We start from the raw sequence: 15,651 nt of genomic DNA, 5'->3' as shown, positions 1-15,651 counted from the left end.
TAACAGCACCAGTACCATCAACAATCCATGCCTCAACATCTCATTCTGTACCTCGAGCATAATCATCGTTCTACGAATCGTTCTACATAAACTATCTTCGTCCTTCATGGCAATTATGTAATCTCTAAAGTTTTAGAGATTATGTACTCTAGTTCTAGCAGTAAATCTGATGAGTTTAATATCACATTGACTCATTAAATCCATGATTATATCTGAAGAAAATATATATGAAAGCATATTTTCATAAAGATTGTAATTAAAAACTCTATTGTATAAACTGTTAATGATGAGAATATTTTAACGGGTAGGTAATACCCGAGAAATATTTAGATCTCACATTAATAAGTTACACTGTATATTCTTCAAAACTGATTCAACATTCATTTACTATCCTATTTACAACCACTGATATACGTATCCGTTCACCGCAGAATAACCCTTTTCATTCAATTTCATATTTGGGTTTTGATCTATCAGAATCCAACAAGTGGCATAATGAAGAAAAACATTGGACAAAATAAAAATTTGTTAGAAACAAACAAATTAACTATAAGAAATTCTGTTAAGAAACCACGCTAACAAAATCCTAGCTAACTGTTCCTAGCTAACTGTTAATTCCTTATTACATTTTATTTATCTCAGTTTATTTATCGCAATTTAATTTTTGCAATTTTATTTATCATCATTTAATTTCTGTTATTTACTTTACGCATTTTATTTATCGTCATTTAATTTCTGTATTTATTTTACGCACTTTAAATATCGGGACACGTATACAAAATTTTGACATATCATATCGACGCATCTATATATATTATTTGGAATAACCATAGACACTCTATATGCAGTAGTGATCGAGTTCTCTATACAGAGTAGAGGTTGATTCTACAATAATATATATAGTTTGAGTTGTGATAGAGTCTGAGACATGTACACGGGTCACGATACGTATTAATTAATTCGAATATTATATATTAAATTATATATGAATTATTGGACTGTTAACTGTGGACTATCGACTGTGGACTAATTACATTGGACAATTAAAATGAATTAAAATATTGATTATAACATATGAAACTAAACAATTCTTCAAGTTGCCACTTGATTTCATCTTAAACCTCATTTGTATCTTGACGATTTCAATCTGCGTTCAAACCTTTCATGATTCTTGAAAAGACCTCAATAGAAAGGATGATCCAACCACACGTTATCTACAAAAGGGAGAACCTATGCATATGGGCATGCACTTAGAAAACTCTCAAAAACCTGAGTAAACATTTAACACAAAGCTGCGTTAATTCCTTTAGCGTTATTATTACCGAAAATAACTTTGCAATTCCTGTTCGAGATAGCCAGTTTTGTCACAGCTCCAACAAGTCAACTTCGACTCTTTGTTCTAAACAACCTTATTATAACCTTGATATATATATATATATATATATATATATATATATATATATATATATATATATATATATATATATATATATATATATATATATATATGCCTGCTCTTTTATTGTTACCGGGGAACCTTTTATATTCCATCATATTACCAGCAGACGTACCAGCAACCTCGTTGCTCCTTGGCTTAAATCTCTCTAACAAATCACTATATTTATCTATTGAAGTCTCATCATGTACTCATCCGCATCTTGTAACAAGAATTGCCATACCAATTATCGGGAATCAGCAAAATCTGTATTGTGAGCCTCGCAACGTTTCCACATCAACAGTTATATGTATCCATATAACATTTACCTCTTAGAACTATGATCTTCCATTCTGAAATTCTAAAAAGCACCTAGTCTACGAATTAATACTCTGAATTTTGAAAAGTTGAATGAAGCAACAAAAACTGTAAAGGACCTCAACAGCCAAAAGTTGATGATAAAGAATTGTATGTTGGCAAAGCTCAGAAAAAGTTTGAAACTGAAAAACTGATTGAGCAAACTACGAAGGAGTCTCTGAACAAATCACAAGGACTAAACTTGTACATTAAGAATCCCGATGATTCTATTTCTGATAAAATCTTTAGTGAATACCTTGCTTCTGACTCCAAACTCTTGCGGACAAATTTTCTTCATCATCCTTCGATATTAGAAATTCCAAGATATCGTCGTATATTTCATTATAAATATCCTCCATATTCTTGAAGATATTTTTATAACTATTCTTATCTGAAATCATTAATCTCTTTGTGCTATCAGTGTTACATCATATAGAAACTGTTAGTTTCTATATTCTGTAAATTTTCGAGCTTAAAATATGAATGTTATTGAAGTAATGTTGAGAACTGATGCATGAGTTAGTATAATATAATGACACTTGATCAACGTGATTATATTACAGTAAGTCATGCTGAGTTTCTAAATGAAACATGATGATTCACAGATTATAACGTCATCATGTGTCATGTTACATAACTCTTTCATTCTGATTAACTTTTGAACATATCAAGAAAATATATTCTTGATAGTTCTATTCTCATTGATTCTGGTAATTTGACAAGTCAAATCGTGCTATTACGTTCTTTCTCGTTTAGAACATTAAGTTCATTCGAAACTCCATATTTACGAATTCTAGACCGTTGCTCGCTTTACTAGAGGTCGAGAGGATAATAAAAAGGCAAAGAGATCCAAAATATAAGAGAAAATATAAAACCCGATAACAACACAGAAATTACAAACCGTGGATATTAATACGAATAACAATATAAAGACACGGTATAATTAAGGATAATATCACCCCAAGGTAATAGTAGAAGTAAACAGATTCTTCTGATGGAAGATTGAAAAAAAGGATGACAGAAATGATAATTAGAAAAATATCAAGGATTACAACTGGATTAAGCATTTTCACAATCTTTTGGATGTATGAACTAAGAAAGAAAGTATAGGAATGGTGAGAATAATGGAACGGTAGAGCTTAATTTGTAATGGAAATATCAGACAGAGTAATCGAGGCAGATCACCGTATTTAATTATAGAGATCTTAATTTTCTTACTCGCCGAAAAATCAAATCTTTTAGATTTAAAAGATTTTCTTTAAATCCCTTGAATTCCAGAATTCAACCCTGACTCTGTCAAAAGTTAAGATGAATCTTTACTTTTTTATTTCACTCTTTGGTGATAGCTTCATTCGTACTCTTCGAATAATCGAATTATTTTTATCCATATTACTCAATGATGATAAAACTCAATTTATCAACTCATATTCGTCATGAAAACATTTTTATTGTTAGCCATGACCACCTCACTCAAATTTCAGGACCAAATATCTTTAACGGGTAGGTACTGTGATGACTCGGGAATTTTCGACCAAATTTAAACTTAATCTTTATATGATTTCGACACGATAAGCAAAGTCTGTTATGTTGAGTCTTGAAAACTTTGGAACAATTATATGAATGCATTTGCCCTTTTTACCATTCTCGATGATTCACGAACAATTGTTTATAAATAAATATATAGATATAAATATAAATCCAAGTATACATAGATATTAATGTGAATTAATAAAATACACTCCAAATAATTGGAATTAATAATATAAAAATAAAACACAGAATAAAACAGTTTCTATATATATATATATATATATATATATATATATATATATATATATATATATATATATATATATATATATATATATATATATATATTTTATATACAAGAATTCTGAACATAAATAATATTATATGTATTGTAAATTATAAATATTAACTACTTAATATAAGTTATTATATAATATATATTAAATAATTAGTAACTAGGATAAAATTTATAAATTGTAATATATTAAATTACAAGTTTGAATAATAATTGTTATATTAATATTATCATCATTACTTTTAGTATTATTAATATTAATATTAATATTAATAATTGTATTATTAATATTATTACCTCTAGTGTAAAATATATGAAACTTAATAAGTACATGTGGTTATATTATCATTAATATCATTATAATAGTAATGTTATTATAACTAATAGAGTTATTATTATCATAACTACTAGTATTATTAATAGTGTTATTAATATTATTTTTACTAAAAGAGTTTCACTATCATAATAAGTATTATTTGATATCATTATTATTATTAATATCAAAATTTATATTATTAACATTATTATTTTTAATATATAACATATAGGTATGAGGTTTGATACATATATATATATATATATATACATATATATATATATGTATATTAATATTATTATTATTATTATTATTATTATCATTTATAATATTAGTATTATTATAATTAACATTATTATTAGTAATAATATTATAGTTATAAAATTTATTTTTATTATTATCATTATCATTACTAATATAATAATAATAATAATAATAATAATAATAATAATAATAATAATAATAATAATAATAATAATAATAATAATAATAATAATAATAATAATAATAATTATTATTATTATTATTATTATTATTATTATTATTATTATTATTATTATTATTATTATTATTATTATTATAATTATAGTATCATTATTATTATTTATAATATTAAGAGTATTATTAATATTATAGTTATATTTAATAAATAATAATACTTATGATAAAACATAAAACAGATATATACATAAGATATATGAATAACAGATATGTATACTGAAATATATCACAGATATATATACGGATATATATACAGATACATCATACGATATATATACTATATATAATATTTAATAATATAACTATATACGTATATTCACATAATATCGAATTCAATGTTCCTATCAATATCAAACTGTTGTTTAAATCATTTTATATCTGTAAGTAGTACGATCCATTCCAAATTATTTAGTTAATCAGACAAATTCAGTTTAGGGTCGTTATCTCTTTTGTATTTTTTATATTTTTTTTATCTGTTTCTTTGTGGATTGATTCTAACTATCTCTAATTTATTACAAGTCCTCTCAATCACAATTGAAAACATCTATCGTATGTACATATATCTTACTCTGTGTTGTGAAATCAAATTGAAAACTGAAAATAAAAATAAAAACTCGATATATATCTCTGTTCTTCCACCTTTTTGGCAAAAACCCGATTTCAAATTTAATTGCAAAATGTATAAAAGCCAAGTTGTTAGGAATTATCTTTTCAAACTATCTACAAAGTTCCAGGTATTAATTTTCAGAATCAAATATGAATTTCTGAGTCAAACATTAATTTCTAAAAGTCAACCAAATCGTTCTTGAGGAAATTCGTATTTGTTCTTATGTTTCTGATGAAATTGTGTATCCAAAAAGTTTCTATGAAGGATCTAAAACTTATTTCATGTAGGACTTATGATCTAAAACCTTTTTAAAATCAAAATCAAGATTTTTTTTTTCTTCGCGATAGAACAGCAGCCTGTTTAAAATTTAAATTTTTTTTTCATTTTCTAAAATTAAACAAACTATCAATGATTAATTAGATGTTATTAAAGAATATATAGGTTTGAATTAGTTGAGTTGTTGTTTGATTTATTCTTGGTCGACTGGAAATTTTTGAAGAAGAAGAATGGGAAAATAATTCATATGGGTTATATATAAAATCAGTTGTTTAATCTCAGAAAAACGTAGCAGCTCAGATGGTTAGGGACTTGTGTGTTAACCGAGATGTCATGGGTTCGAGCCCGGTATCTGGCAATTCTTTTTACAGAAGTTTAAAGAGGGTATAAAGCTTTTATTTTTATTTCTCTTAATACTATTATGATTATTATTAATGTTATTATTATTATGATAAGTATTATTGTTATTATTATGATGATTATTGTTAATTAGTACTATACTTACAATTATTATTATTATTACCATAATTATAAGCATTATAATTATTACTACCATTAATATTTGTATTAGTATCTAGTATAAGTATTATTTATATTTGTATAATTATTATAAATGTTATCATTTAATGTATCGTTAATAAAATGATTATTAAGATTGTTGTTATTGCTAGTATCATAATTAGAATTAATAATAATAACATATTTATATTACAAGTATTAAAAATGTCATTAACATTAGTATTTTGTAAGTATTATTAAGATTATTATAAACTGTACCCTCTAAATATTATTATTATTATTATTATGATTATGAATATTATTATTATTACTATTATGAAAATAATAAAACTCATTATTAAAATTATTAGTATTAATAATATTGACGTAAGTATTATTATTAATATTAGCACTTTCGTTAACATGAATATTATTAACAAGTACTATTATTATTGAAAATTAATATAATTATTAATAAAAGTATCATTTCTTTAAATCTATATAAAAACTATTATTAATACTATTATTAATATTATTAGTACCATAAAAATCATTATTATTATCAGTATAATTACTCTAAAGTTATTATAACTAGTATTTTGTAAACAAAAGAGTAATTACATAAAAGTATATTCAATATACATACTTTAACTATATTAATATTTTATATACAAAATGAATACATTTAATTAAATAATGAAATATATATAAGTTATTAATATAAAAATTATATCACTAATAATAATATATAAATTTATTCGATTACGATTATATATATTAATGAATATACAAATGATATAGGTTCGTGAATCCGAGGCCAACCTTGCATTGTTCAATATAGTCATATGTATTTTTACTACAAAATACATTAGGTGAGTTTCATTTGCTCCCTTTTTAAATGCTTTCGCAATATATATTTTTGGGACTGAGAATACATGCGCTGCTTTTATAAATGTTTTACGAAATAGACACAAGTAATCGAAACTACATTCTATGGTTGGATTATCGAATCGAATATGTCCCTTTTTAGCTTGGTAGCCTAAGAATTAGAGAAATGGCGCCTAATTGATGCGAATCCTAAAGATAGATCTATGGACCTTGACATGTCCCATTCGGGTTACGAATGCTTTAGTACTTCGATTATCATGTCCGATGAGAGTCCCAGAATGATGGGGATATTCTATATGCATCCTGTTAGTTCGGTTATCAAGCGTTCACCATATGAATGATTTTTATCTCTATGCCGTGCGAAATGCCTGATATGAGATTATGTTTATGAGAAATGGAAATGAAAATCTCGTGGTCTATTAAATTATGGAATTGAATGATTATGACAAACTAATGAACTCACCAACCTTTTAGTTGACACTTTAAAGCATGTTTATTCTTAGGTATGAAAGAAATCTTTCGCGGTGCATTTGCTCATTTTAGAAGTATTACTTGGAGTCATTCATGACAGATTTCAAAAGACGTTGCATTCGAGTCGTTGAGTTCATCAAGATTATTACTACGTCATTTATAGTTTGGATATATTATGAAATGGTATGCATGCCGTCAACTTTCGATGTAAAGAAAGTTTGTCTTTTGAAAAACGAATGCAATGTTTGTAAAATGTATCATATAGAGGTCAAGTACCTCGCGATGTAACCAAATGTAATGTATTCGTCCAGATGGATTAGGACGGGTCCTTTCAACATTGCCCTCTTGGCGATGACCTGAAGCACTTACCGGCGAACTTATTCGAGACACCATTTTCTCTCTCATTTCCAGAGTAACTCGTCACGATTATATACTCTCTCACATTCTAGATCTTATTCACCCGCTCGTCCGAACCACCAATCATCCTGGAGTAATAGAAGAAGTCAACGAGCTTCACGCTCGGGAAGTGGCTTTAGAGAATATGGTACAAAGGTTACAAGCACCAGCAGCACCACCGGCACCAACAGTACCATTACCACCACCAAACACCACCGCGTAGTAAACCTCAACTTTACAATCTGTCCCACAAGCACCAATGTCATACGCCCTATAGATACCAAAGAATACCAACAACAACAAACGATGAAGTTTTGATAATTTCATCGAAGAAATATTCTACAGAGAATATATAGTTTTTAAAAGTTTTAGAGATTATTTATTCTAGTTCTAATTGTAAACCAGATGAGTGAGCGAAATGATGAAATGAAACCCTGACTGGAATGGTGCACGATTTACAAGCTAGATTTGTTTTACCAGCAGCATCAACAGTACCGTCAGCATCATCAGCACCAGCAGTACCTATAATATCACAAGTTCAACCAGATCTATAATCACTACGAACAACATCACTAATCAACAACGAAAAATATTGTATCAATGAGTTATGAAGTATTAACTCATTCCCTCTGAAGAAATTATATGTATATTTTATTTATATACATATGAATTTTGAGATCAAAATAAATCTTTTTGTACTAATCTATTATGTAAAGACCCTACTCTTACGAATGCCAATACTTATAGATAAATGTAACTTAAAAGATAAATGAGCGTTATTCTTATTCGAATTCAAACCATAGTCCAAACCAAAGTTGACAAACTTATTCAAAAGTACTACTAAACCAACGCCCCCTTGAAGGAAATCTCTATGGCAAGGTGCTAATTCACTCCACTCTACACTCTTCCCTCATTCCCAACGTCCCCTTGATTACCTGTCGTATAAGAAGGAAAACAAAGAATACGACTGAGCCAAAGCCCAGTGAACGGATATAACAAAGAACGGAGTATAGTATGACATGCAAATTTAATTTCAAAATGAAATTATTTTTAAAATAACTTAGTTGCAAAACAAAGTTTGAATGTGTATAGATCCACAATACCATATATCATGATGCAAATTTCATAAAATAATGCACTAAGAGTCAAACAAATAGTAACAAAGTATCAAAATGAAATCATAGGGTAGCTACTCCACTTATCATCCATATCGGTGACGTTTCGTATGACACTACAATGAACGTACACCATCAAAACAAAATCCTACGATCGATACATACGCCTCCTATCATAAATATATAATAACAAAGAGCTCGTACCAACACCGGGTAATCAAAAGGAGACGCCGTAGATATAAAAAAAATACACCGCTATGGTCGATGCCACGTTACCAGTGTCACAATAATGCGCGCATGGGACCTCCATGGATAGGTTACTTGAAATGCCCCGTCCTAATCCATCTGGGCGAATACATTACATTTGGTTACATATCGAGGTACTAGACCTCTATATGATACATTTTACAAACATTGCATTCATTTTTGAAAAGACAATCTTTCATTACATCGAAAGTTGACGACATGCATACCATTTCATAATATATCCAACTATAATTGACTTAATAATAATCCTGATGACCTCAACGACTCGAATGCAACGTCTTTTGAAATATGTCATGAATGACTCCAAGTAATATCCTTAAAATGAGCTAATGCACAGCGGAAGATTTCTTTCATACCTGAGAATAAACATGCTTTAAAGTGTCAACCAAAAGGTTGGTGAGTTCATTAGTTTATCATAAACAATTATTTCCATTATTTTAATAGACCAGAAGATTTTAATTTCATAAATACACATCTCGTATCAGGCATTTCGTAAACTGCATAGAGATAAAAATCATTCATATGTATTGAACACCTAGTAACCGACATTAACAAGATGCATATAGAATATCCCCATCATTCCGGGACACCATCGAACATGATAAATTTCGAAGTACTAAACCATTCCAAATTCTAGAATGGATCTTGTTGGGCCCAATAGATCTATCTTTAGGATTCGCGTCAATTAGGGGTGCACTAATTCTCAAAATTAGTGATGTTCCCTAATTCTTAGATTACCAGGCTAAAAGAGGCATATTCGGCTTCGATCATTCAACCATAGAATGTAGTTTCGATTACTTGTGTCTATTTCGTAAAACAGTTATAAAATTAGCGCATGTATTCTCAGTCCCAAAAATATATATTGAAATGTCCCGTTCATATAGATTATAAACGTTTCATATTAATTGATTTCGTCGCGAGGTTTTGACCTCTATATGAGACATTTTTCAAAGACTGCATTCATTTCTAAAACAACCATAACTTCTATTTTATCGAGAAAGGTTTAAAAAAAACATTACGTAGATTATCAAATAATGATAATCTAAAATATACCGTTTACACACGACCATTACATAATGGTTTACAATAAAAATATATTACATCGAAATAAGTTTCTTGAATGCAGTTTTTACATAATATCATTCAAGCATGGACTCCAAATCCTGTCCTTATTTTAGTATGCAACAGCGGAAGCTCTTAATAATCACCTGAGAATAAACATGCTTAAAATGTCAACAAAAATGTTGGTGAGTTATAGGTTTAATGAAATGTCCCGTTCTTATTGATTAAAAACGTTCCATATTAATTGATTTCGTTGCGAGGTTTTGACCTCTATATGAGACGTTTTTTCAAAGACTGCATTCATTTTTAAAACAAACCATAACCTTTATTTCATAAATAAAGGTTTAAAAAGCTTTACGTAGATTATCAAATAATGATAATCTAAAATATCCTGTTTACACACGACCATTACATAATGGTTTACAATACAAATATGTTACATCGAAATCAGTTTCTTGAATGCAGTTTTTACACAATATCATACAAACATGGACTCCAAATCTTGTCCTTATTTTAGTATGCAACAGCGGAAGCTCTTAGTATTAACCTGAGATTAAACATGCTTTAAACATCAACAAAAATGTTGTTGAGTTATAGGTTTAACCTATATATAGAAAATCGTAACAATAGACCACAAGATTTCATATTTCAATACACATCTCATACATAGAGATAAAAATCATTCATATGGTGAACACCTGGTAACCGACATTAACAAGATGCATATATAAGAATATCCCCATCATTCCGGGACACCCTTCGGATATGATATAAATTTCGAAGTACTAAAGCATCCGGTACTTTGGATGGGGTTTGTTAGGCCCAATAGATCTATCTTTAGGATTCGCGTCAATTAGGGTGTCTGTTCCCTAATTCTTAGATTACCAGACTTAATAAAAAGGGGCATATTCGATTTCGATAATTCAACCATAGAATGTAGTTTCACGTACTTGTGTCTATTTTATAAATCATTTATAAAACCTGCATGTATTCTCATCCCAAAAATATTAGATTTTAAAAGTGGGACTATAACTCACTTTCACAGATTTTTACTTCGTCGGAAAGTAAGACTTGGCCACTGGTTGATTCGCGAACCTATAACAATATATACATATATATATATATATATATATATATATATATATATATATATATATATATATATATATATATATATATATATATATCAAAGTATGTTCAAAATATATTTACAATACTTTTAATACATTTTGATGTTTTAAGTTTATTAAGTCAGCTGTCCTCGTTAGTAACCTACAACTAGTTGTCCACAGTTAGATGTACAGAAATAAATCGATAAATATTATCTTGAATCAATCCACGACCCAGTGTATACGTATCTCAGTATTGATCACAACTCAAACTATATATATATTTTGGAATCAACATCAACCCTGTATAGCTAACTCCAACATTCACATATAGAGTGTCTATGGTTGTTCCGCAATATATATATAGATGGGTCGACATGATAGGTCGAAACATTGTATACGTGTCTATGGTATCTCAAGATTACATAATATACAATATAAGTTGATTAGGTTATGGTTGGAATAGATTTATTACTAACTTTCACGTAGGTAAAATGAGTAGTTTTTATCAATCTTGTTTTAGTCGCCATTTCTTCGTTTCTAATCCGTTTTGAGTGATTCTAGTGGCCACGGTTTCGTATTGAACTTAACTTTATGAATCTAAATAGAAAAAGTATAAGTTTATAGTCGGAAATACAAGTTACAAGTCATTTTTTAAAGAGGTAGTCATTTCCGTCGAAAGAACGACATCTTGATGACTATTTTGAAAAACATACTTTCACTTTGAGTTTAACCATGATTTTTGGATATAGTTTCATGGTCATAAAAAAAATCATTTTTCCAGAAGTATAGCTTTTAAATCAAAGTTCTTCTTAGCTTTTAATTATCCCAACCAAAACAGCCCCCGGTTTTACTACGACGGCGTATATCCAGTTTTATGGTGTTTATCATGTTTCCGTGTTTTAAATCATTAAGTTAGCATATCATATAGATATAGAACATGTGTTTAGTTGATTTCAAAAGTCTAGTTAGAAGAATTAACTTTATTTGCGAACAAGTTTAGAATTAACTAAACTATGTTCTAGTGATTACAAGTTTATAACGTTGAATAAGATAGCTTTTTATGTATGAATCGAATGATGTTATGAACATCATTACTACCTCAAGTTCCTTGGATAAACCTACTGGAAATGAGAAAAATGGATCTAGCTTCAAAGGATCCTTGGATGGCTTGAAAGTTCTTGAAGCAGAATCATGACACGAAAATAATTTCAAGTAAGATTTCCACTCGAAATAAGATTGTTATAGTTATAGAAATTGAATTAAAGTTTGAATATGATTATTACCTTGTATTAGAAAGATAACCTACTGTAAGTAACAAAGGTTTCTTGATCTTGGATGATTACTTGGAATGGATTTAGAAAACTTGGAAGTAAACTTGCAATCTTGGAAGTATTCTTGATTTTATGAAACTAGAACTTTTGGAATTTATGAAGAACACTTAGAACTTGAAGATAGAACTTGAGAGAGATCAATTAGATGAAGAAAATTGAAGAATGAAAGTGTTTGTAGGTGTTTTTGGTCGTTGGTGTATGGATTAGATATAAAGGATATGTAATTTTGTTTTCATGTAAATAAGTCATGAATGATTACTCATATTTTTGTAATTTTATGAGATATTTCATGCTAGTTGCCAAATGATGGTTCCCACATGTGTTAGGTAACTCACATGGGCTGCTAAGAGCTGATCATTAGAGTGTATATACCAATAGTACATACATCTAAAAGCTGTGTATTGTACGAGCACGAATACGGGTGCATACGAGTAGATTTGTTGATGAAACTGAACGAGGATGTAATTGTAAGCATTTTTGTTAAGTAGAAGTATTTTGATAAGTGTCTTGAAGTCTTTAAAAAGTGTATGAATATGTAGTGACCCGAACTTTTCCATGTTTATATATATTAATTGAGATTGATATTTACATGATTAAATGTTTCCAACATGTTAAGCAATCAAACTTGTTAAGACTTGATTAATTGAAATATGTTTCATATAGACAATTGACCACCCAAGTTGACCGGTGATTCACGAACGTTAAAACTTATAAAAACTATACGATGACATATATATGGTTATATATATAGTTAACATGTTTTTATTATAAGTATGTATCTCATTAGGTATTTTAACAATGAGTTATATACATAAAAATGAGACTATTAATTTAAGAAACTCGAAAACGATATATATAACGATTATCGTTATAACAACGTCTTACTAGGTACATATGAATCATATTAAGATATTGATACACTTGGTTAATTATGTTAAATGATAAGTAAATATATTATTAAGTGTATTAACAATGAAATACATATGTAAAAATAAGGCTACTAACTTAATGATTTCGAAACGAGACATATATGTAACGATTATCGTTGTAACGACATTTAACTGTATATACATCATACTAAGATATATTATATATCATAATATCATGATAATATAATAATTTAACATCTCATTTGTTATAATAAACAATGGGTTAACAACATTCAACAAGATCGTTAACCTAAAGGTTTCAAAACAACATTTACATGTAACGACTAACGATGACTTAACGACTCAGTTAAAATGTATATACATGTAGTGTTTTAATATGTATTCATACACTTTTGAAAAACTTCAAGACACTTATCAAAATACTTCTACTTAACAAAAATGCTTACAATTACATCCTCGTTCAGTTTCATCAACAATTCTACTCGTATGCACCCGTATTCGTACTCGTACAATACACAGCTTTTAGATGTATGTACTATTGGTATATACACTCCAATGATCAGCTCTTAGCAGCCCATGTGAGTCACCTAACACATGTGGGAACCATCATTTGGCAACTAGCATGAAATATCTCATAAAATTACAAAAATATGAGTAATCATTCATGACTTATTTACATGAAAACAAAATTACATATCCTTTATATCTAATCCATACACCAACGACCAAAAACACCTACAAACACTTTCATTCTTCAATTTTCTTCATCTAATTGATCTCTCTCAAGTTCTATCTTCAAGTTCTAAGTGTTCTTCATAAATTTCAAAAGTTCTAGTTTCATAAAATCAAGAATACTTTCAAGTTTGCTAGCTCACTTCCAATCTTGTAAGGTGATCATCCAACCTCAAGAAATCTTTGTTTCTTACAGTAGGTTATCATTCTAATACAAGGTAATAATCATATTCAAACTTTGATTCAATTTCTATAACTATAACAATCTTATTTCAAGTGATGATCTTACTTGAACTTGTTTTCGTGTCATGATTCTGCTTCAAGAACTTCGAGCCATCCAAGGATCTGTTGAAGCTAGATCCATTTTTCTCTTTTCCAGTAGGTTTATCCAAGGAACTTAAGGTAGTAATAATGTTCATAACATCATTCGATTCATACATATAAAGCTATCTTATTCGAAGGTTTAAACTTGTAATCACTAGAACATAGTTTAGTTAATTCTAAACTTGTTCGCAAACAAAAGTTAATCCTTCTAACTTGACTTTTAAAATCAACTAAACACATGTTCTATATCTATATGATATGCTAACTTAATGATTTAAAACCTGGAAACACGAAAAACACCGTAAAACCGGATTTACGCCGGTCGTAGTAACACCGCGGGCTGTTTTGGGTTAGTTAATTAAAAACTATGATAAACTTTGATTTAAAAGTTGTTATTCTGAGAAAATGATTTTTATTATTAACATGAAACTATATCCAAAAATTATGGTTAAACTCAAAGTGGAAGTATGTTTTCTAAAATGGTCATCTAGACGTCGTTCTTTCGACTGAAATGACTACCTTTACAAAAACGACTTGTAACTTATTTTTCCGACTATAAACCTATACTTTTTCTGTTTAGATTCATAAAATAGAGTTCAATATGAAACCATTGCAATTTGATTCACTCAAAACGGATTTAAAATGAAGAAGTTATGGGTAAAACAAGATTGGATAATTTTTCTCATTTTAGCTACGTGAAAATTGGTAACAAATCTATTCCAACCAAAACTTAATCAACTTGTATTGTATATTATGTAATCTTGAGATACCATAGACACGTATACAATGTTTCGACCTATCATGTCGACACATCTATATATATTTCGGAACAACCATAGACACTCTATATGTGAATGTTGGAGTTAGCTATACAGGGTTGAGGTTGATTCCAAAATATATATAGTTTGAGTTGTGATCAATACTGAGATACGTATACACTGGGTCGTGGATTGATTCAAGATAATATTTATCGATTTATTTCTGTACATCTAACTGTGGACAACTAGTTGTAGGTTACTAACGAGGACAGCTGACTTAATAAACTTAAAACATCAAAATATATTAAAAGTGTTGTAAATATATTTTGAACATACTTTGATATATATGTATATATTGTTATAGGTTCGTGAATCAACCAGTGGCCAAGTCTTACTTCCCGAAGAAGTAAAAATCTGTGAAAGTGAGTTATAGTCCCACTTTTAAAATCTAATATTTTTGGGATGAGAATACATGCAGGTTTTATAAATG

The sequence above is a fragment of the Rutidosis leptorrhynchoides genome, chromosome 7, assembly GCF_046630445.1.
Source record: "Rutidosis leptorrhynchoides isolate AG116_Rl617_1_P2 chromosome 7, CSIRO_AGI_Rlap_v1, whole genome shotgun sequence".
Classification (NCBI taxonomy): domain Eukaryota; kingdom Viridiplantae; phylum Streptophyta; class Magnoliopsida; order Asterales; family Asteraceae; genus Rutidosis; species Rutidosis leptorrhynchoides.
Note: the sequence above shows the minus strand (reverse complement) of the source record.